This window comes from Homarus americanus, unplaced genomic scaffold (assembly GCF_018991925.1).
Source record: "Homarus americanus isolate GMGI-L3 unplaced genomic scaffold, GMGI_Hamer_2.0 scaffold56009, whole genome shotgun sequence".
Lineage (NCBI taxonomy): Eukaryota > Metazoa > Arthropoda > Malacostraca > Decapoda > Nephropidae > Homarus > Homarus americanus.
This window is the reverse complement of record NW_024739542.1, coordinates 665,343-673,547: the sequence shown is the minus strand read 5'-3', so window position 1 is coordinate 673,547 and position 8,205 is coordinate 665,343.

Sequence of the window (8,205 nt, the reverse complement as noted above, 5' to 3'; positions counted from 1 at the left end):
TACTGCATATATAGATTTTTCTAAGGATCCTTATATTTTCTTTTAACATTCTGAATTCTTCGTTAAAAACTGAACGCATATTGCTTGATCGTTATATAGATGATGGTAGTATCACACACAAGAAAAAAATAAATTTTCCTTGGAATTCCGAAATTCACTTCAAAATGCAAATGACATTCATTTGGTTGATACAGACAATATCCGCCTTGAAATAGGGCTAATGACGTTCCGTATTTCGAAATTCTGTGTCTGGAAATTTGGAAAACCCAGTTGTAAACATTCGACTAACGTGGGGCACCTGCTGTGTCGGCGCATAGTGAGTCATCAGGCGTGCCACTAAGGGTGCAGCAACAGGAGAGCCAGACTCCCGAGTAAAATGACCACAGGACGATCTTCTACAACAGATGGGTCTGCTCGACACATCTCTCATACCTGTGATACTCGCGGTATAGTTTGTACCATGTTCTTTATCATTTCATTCCGCAGTGATCTATCATTATCACTCTTACTGTGACTTTATTTACATTTTCCTTCTCCGTTTTCACTTCTGATTATTATTCCATGACAACATAACATAATTGCAGCATTAAAACATCACCTAGAGTAATGTGACCAAAATCGTTCGGTATGTTACGATCATATTCAGATAATTACGACGCTAAACTGGATAGTTGGATTAGATAAATATGGGAAGTTATGATAGTTAAATTAGGTCAAGTTAGGTTAGGTTAGGTCAAGTCATATAAGTTTAGGTTTCCCTACGTTAAATTAGGTTAGGTTTACCAAGATAAAGTTAGTTTATGATGTGTTGTCAGGTAACCTTGAGTTAGGTTAAGTTAGGTTCCTAGCTGTGAATAAACACCTGTTTTTGATTGGGGGAAGTGAAGGTGGTGGAGTACAGAGCCAGCCACATGGTGTTCTTGTTTACTTAGTCTTAGCATCCAAGGTTGGGGACATCCACTGACCCCTCCAGCAGTAAATAAATGCGGATAGACTTGAGGATAGTAGACGAACTTCTCACAGTAACAGTATTTTTTCCATTACCATCGCGTAAATTGAGAACTACCCTAAGCTTGTCATGTCTCTGTGGTAATAAACCTTTTGACTGATAAGAATAAGGTCATGAGGTCAGGTCATATACTTATCGTTGTTTTCCTTATGTTCTGATGTTCTCGTTCTAATAATAGCGACACATTCACCAAATAATTTTTTCCTCGTATTATTAAGCTCAAGTTGTTCATTATCTCATTACCACTGATGTTCCGACAACTCGATTGTAACGTGCAATCTTGTGTGTTACTTTCGTATCTTAATAAAATCTTATATTTGCTAAGAATGTAGAGGGAGTTACTTCAAGTTCCAGTTTTAACACGCACACACACACACACACACACACACACACACACGCACGCACGCGCATGCACACGCACACAACTGAGATATCTCCCTAATTGCTTGATCTTGGAACACCTCAGATCACATGCCCTCCCTTCCTTTCAACATGAGTACACATGTGAGTGATGGTGATTCCATCTGCCCCCCCCCCCCCCCCCCCCACCTCCTCACCTCTCTTCCCTCCCCCACTTCACTCACAAATTGCCGTTGGACATTTTGGGGGGACTTTCTATCCTTCATATATGTTGAAGCCACTTGGGTCCCACACCGCTCACTGTTGGAGTTAATTATCTGAGGACCACACTCATCACCATGTCTTTATTCATCTCTCCCATCAGCTCTTTTAGTCGCCTCCCCTTATCAGTAAAGCACTCTCCCTGGAGTGCAATCTATTCAGCATTACGACTAAGCCTCTTTCACGAATCACCCTGAAGTATTATCCCAGGAAATATATTTCTTTAAGCAGTTTTCTCTTGAGAGATGGGGAGAAAGGGTTGGTTGCCTGAAGGATATGTCAAGAAATTCAGAAAATCATATTTTGGAAGGAGAGATACAGTCTTCAGTCGATCAATGAGATTTGTCGAGTTTATTTTACCATCACTAATTTTTCTCTTTGCAGCGCGCCGCTTTGGCAGTTCTTAACATAAAAATCAATTATATATAGAATTAATCAGTTGTTAATGAATCTTCTTACATTCATCAGTAAATTCTTTTTTAGCATATTTCACTCCAAAGTATTTTAGTGAAGGAGAAGTAAATCCTCTCTTCAGTGTCTGGATTTAAAATCGTTTATCCTGGTTCCTACATGAAAAAAATTCCTTCTTCATCAATAGGGTTCAATCAACTACTGAAGCGTAATGTACAGATAAATCAAAATATATTTTACATCAGCCTCACCTTCGTCCCCACACAACACAAAAAACGAGATAATCACAAGTGAACTGATGAACCCAACGACTTCAAACACGACCTTCCATCTCCGACGTGTGCTGGTGATACTCAAGGTTGATGATGTATCTCACCTTCTCTCTTAACACTCCCAGTTAGTGTACGTCCCAGCCTTCCCACACCTAACTATAAGAAACTGCTATTATTTAGATGTCCAGTCGCTCAAAAAAGTATATGAAAAATATTGTTCATGACAATATGACACATCGGACGTATGTTTTGGGGAAATGATAGAAGACCAGGCGTAAAGGTGGTAGCCCTGCCTGCCACAATGGTTGCCATGTAATACATAAGACGGTTCCTGCCGTTTGTCATTAACGTGTTTCATATGAATATAATTAATATGGTTATATTAACAGGGAATGACAGTATAAAAAGACATTATCCATGTTACACACATACAGTAAATAATATGTGCGTGGAAATGCTTAGATGTTCCTCTGCGCAACAGTAACAACAACAACAACTAAATGCATATGTTGACTGTATCCATGCGTAGCATTTGGTATGCATACTGTACATGTATTAGATATCAGGGTAGGTTATATAATTAGGTAAGGTAAACAATAATGGCATCTCACGTTTACTGAATTAATATATGGTGTAACCACCTCCTGCTATTCAAGCGTCGAGGCATGGATGCCTCCAACTCTGTGTCGTCTCCATGATGAATGACATGATCGAACATGACATGATCGAACATGACATATTAGTCTCGAAATCAACTCTGAAGAAGTTCTATACGCCTAGCGAAGCACCGGACACCTTACCTGAGACACCTCAAAACATTCATAATGATAAGGGCGTATTTTCCGATACTGAGACATACTGGATTCAGGTTGTAAAGGTTATCACATTTAATAATCAGTGGCATTGTTGCAAACACGATATTATTGAAATATAGCCTGTTTTGTTTCATGATCCTGGGTGTCTGTTATATTACATACTATAACATTACTACACGCTGTTCGATCACTATATAGTATATGCTAACATAGTTTGGGTTCAACTGTAAGGTTCTGTCGAAGTTAACTAGGCTGGAATGTTTATATTTTATTGGGTATTAGTAGCAAAACCCTAGTTGTCTGTTATCCATTTATTCAGGAACAACTAAGACAATTCCAAAGTGTAAATCATCCGTAACTTATCACTGTAACTATGAGTGTTAAGAGAAGGACGGAGGCTATGTAAATAGACCTGCTTAAAGACGTCCTTTCTATGTGAGGCGTGGAGGGAGAGTGACGCCTCAGGGCATCAGTGCCCCGATCGCCCGGCCCTTTCAAATGCTGACCTAAGCTGTCTCTGGCCACACCTTATAAAGAAGGGTGCCAACCAGATGCCATCAAGATGACTCCTCATAGCTAGTGGAAAGTTACAGGGGATGATTATGTATATAAATCAGTATGTAATTAACCCATTTATATAAACTTTCTGTTGATGAAACAGGGGCCATTACACTGGTTATAAGCAGTTGTGGCACCTACGCCTATTCACGCTTACCAACCCTACCGAGGCAACAGAGCCCAGACAGCAGGGGTTGTATTTTTTTTTATTGGGCACTCCCCTACATCCCTGTGTAAGACGAAGCACAGAAGCGTTTACAGTGCCCAACAGGGAAGCATGCTAAGTTCATGCTTGCCTTTATGTCTCATGAGTTAAGGGCGTAGAAGCCTGAAGAGTCAATGGCGTAGAAGCCTGAAGGGTCAATGGTTTATGTCAAAGCAAGTTATTGGAAGCTCCAACAACTTGTCCCTGAATACGAATTCGCAACTTTCGATTTACAGCAGGTACCTACTTTGCTCTTTGGTGAACAGGGACCAAGGGAGGCTGGGAAGTGTGTCCGAGTAACTTTCCACCAGCCCGGGAATCGAACCCGTGACATCTCGCTTGCGAGGCAAGAGCGGTACATCTCTACCCACCGGCGCCCCTAGGGGTTGCATTGTTTGTTTTGACATTCATCGGACCCCACTTTTCAGATACTTGTTTGAGCGATTGTACGTCATTCATCACCGTATAACACAACTAAGATATAACCGGTACATTATCATTATTGTCTACAGTATCATCTACGAGGCCAACACGGCATAATTGTACATCACTTGTTAGGTACAGTATGTTGCCCTTCAGAGGACCGTGTCATGTGTACCTCCTCTAGTTCACAAACAATTCAGAACCAAATAAATTAATAAATTCGTTGATGCATGAATTTGTCAAAACAAAATATTTTTACGATACAAAACCACATAATTTTCTTCTTTGTAACTTTCTAGTCGCGTTGTTCAATTTTAATAACTGGTTTGTAATGATTCTTTTTTTTTAATCACCGAAATTTTTTAAAATTATATTTCGTCATAACAGTGAGCTATTTTCCGGTAGATAAGAAACCGTATATACTAAACCTCACGGGGCAAATATTATTATATTAGGTTTACATTTATCCATCTGTGACACTCGGACTGGACATAAACAATACAAATATATTTCCACTTTCAAATGAATATGAGCTAGTTATTCTTTGATAGTGTAGGGTGAAGTCAACCTTTGATAGTGTAGGGTGAAGTCAACCTTTGATAGTCTAGGGTAAAGTCAACATTTGATAGTGTAGGGTGAAGTCAACCTTTGATAGTGTAGGGTGAAGTCAACCTTTGATAGTGTAGGGTGAAGTCAACCTTTGATAGTGTAGGGTGAAGTCAACCTTTGATAGTGTAGGGTGAAGTCAACCTTTGATAGTGTAGGGTGAAGTCAACCTGCCTAAGCATATCATTAGATTGGGTGCACTTTATTCTATTAGCTTCTTAATATGTCAATACGCTGCTTCTATAACAACAGTTGCCACAGATATCGTCAACATGATATTAACCAAAATCAAAACATTAGTCTAAGGGACAGGAGAGTCATTGGTGAATCAGTGTGTGTGTACACCTCCTTTATATATAATACTATTCCCAATGCGGCCAATTAGCAAAATAGAGCTATTGTTTACGCTAGCTGAATGCATATGCACCCTTCATGAGTTGCCCCATGGCTGACAAACAACAAACACTGCTATGATCTACGTAAATTATTCAAAAAATGAACATAAAACAATGGCTGTGCTGAGGCCTGTCTGCACATTTCGGCCTCCGCTTTTAAATGGCTATAATGTAAACCACAGACTATTACATTTTCAGTGATGTGGAATTTTAAATACAGCAATCAAATGCACATCATTAGTCACGGATGGTCAGTGTTGCGCTTTTAGTTATTATCTTTATACGTGTTTACGTTCTTTAAAGACACATTAATTTAATACGAAACTTTTTAAGTAAATTAATAACGCCATAAAGGACGTTTTTTAAAAAGTAAAATTTGCCTCAATCGTTAAATCTATTCACTAATTCATTATTATATTACTACAGCTCGTTAAACTATGTTCATGTGTATAGTATTATTCTTAAACATATTAGACATTCAGAATCAAGATACGAACCTTCTTAGGTGAGTATACTGTAAACACATATTCGGCGCCAACTGCCAATCCGAACAGACATCAAAAGAAAGCAACCTGATTTTAGATAAGAATTTCGTCTCCTGATCTTTTACTACTTTTCCTCCCTCCCTCCTTACCTTTTGCAGAACCCTTGGGCATTCGCAGCACCTTAGTGTTTTCTAAATTCCATTAACTCAAATTGAACCCCAAGGATATTGGCACGCTGGAGCCTCTATTGAGAGGAAAGGCGAGCTAAAGTTTGGAGTGGTCTCTCCTCCTCCCTGACAAGAGACCTAATAGAGTGAGTTACTAGTTAGGTTAATCCAATAGACATCTTTTTTCTCTCGTTTTTTTGAGAAATCCTTTGGAGTCACCGACTGCTAGTTATTTCATACACTGTGATTAAATCATCTGCAGACCTTGAGTTTCCCAAGGGAGATTGTAGCCATTTAGCTCCTCTACATCCAGCCCCATGACAGGGACCCCATCAGCACTATTCTCCCATCATAGAGGTCAAATAACAACTCTCTTTACTTCGGAAGAGTTGGGGATCAGGATTAAGTTGAATCCTCTAGCTGCCCAATAACAAGACTTATATTACATTAAAACGCACATGCACTATTACCTGACAGCACATATCATCCGTATTGACATCGCTCTCTCTTCATCAATCATCCACTGCCGTATCATCCTTAAACCATACAGTATAAACCAAAAGTTTAAGAAATCAATTTAATAATACGAAATCGGGACATATATATATATATATATATATATATATATATATATATATATATATATATATATATATATATATATATATATATATATATATATATATATATATATATATATATATATATATATATATATATTGAATCACAAGACAATGAAGAAAGGCGAGACTAAAACATCAACCGAATGAAGACAAAGAGTGAAGGTAAAGAGGAGAAGTAACCGTAAGAAGAAAATGAAGGAAAGAAGAAAGAAGAAACATGATGAAAGAAGAAGGGAAGATAGAAACTTAAGAAGAAAGATAAAGATGAAAGAAGGGTTAATGAGAAAAAGGCGGAGACGAAAGAAATATAAAAGAGTTGAAATGATAACTCTAAGATGAAAGAAAATTGGAAGAATAGAAGAAACCAAAAAGAAAGGGTCCTAGTAAATAAAACTAAATTGACTAAATAAACCGATAGTGACCAGACCAGACTCTTCCATAACATTGTAAATCACTCAGTCTGAACCTTTTTTTTGGGTCAGCGTTCCCTTTAGCCTTAGTCTTTAGTTTTAGTCTTATTGTCAATCCTTTTCATTTATGTTCACTTAATAAACTACGTGTATCATTAATAATAACAATAATAAGGTACATATCAACGTCAGGATAATAGCTTGACTGATAATAATTGTAGAACTTAATAATATTTAGTCCCGCTCTGATAATAACAATAAAAATAAGCGTAATTATGACTTTTTACAACTAGGATGGATTTATTCTCTATAAACATATATCTAATAATTCAGCATAACGATAGTGACCTGTTAACTACTTATTTATACTTTAAATTATATCACCAACCTAAAATGAAATACAATGTTATGTGTTTAAGGAATATATTTGGTAATTATGTTTGATCACTTCCTGCGTGGTTTATTAATACACTGTTAGAGACATAAGCATCTGACACAGGTAATACAACAGACAGATCACAGAAACACAAGTGCCAAGTCATTATTAACGTGTTTGTAAAGTGAACAGGTTAGATATATAGTTAAAGGTAAACACTGCAAAAGTGACTCGATATACGTGTGCGTGTGTATTTCTTTGTTTTTTGAGGATAGTTGTACCGAGCAAAGCGGAGGGGAGAATTGCCTGAGAACTAAAGTAAAAAAAAAAGGTAAAAATACAGTTAACTTGTGTGCAGTAATATACGACTGTGTCCCACTTTCCTCTCTCACTTGTACAGTTTACTTTATATATCAGTACACGACCTGTCATTGATAAAAAAAAGTAAGACTTGTGAAATAAAAAGTTTGTACATCTTCAAACCTGAATTATTATCAGACTATTAGTATATCGAACTGTTGTAGGCTATATCAGGGAAAGCTTATACTCGGAACACCATATCAAGAGCTTACACATAGTTTAGCAGCGTGTGTGTGTGTGTGCTTATACTATCGGGTGTAGCCTACTGTACACACTGCCATAATATATTAGAGAGATATTTATAGGAATTGCACTGTAGATAAGACACAGAAAAAAATATACTCGACCAGTCACTTACAAATCTCAAACATCAACATACACACCTATCAATGTTCCTTAATTTTTTCCTTTACCTTCTCTACCTTGAACCCCTTCCCCCCACACCCTCTCCCCCTCTCACCCCAGTTAG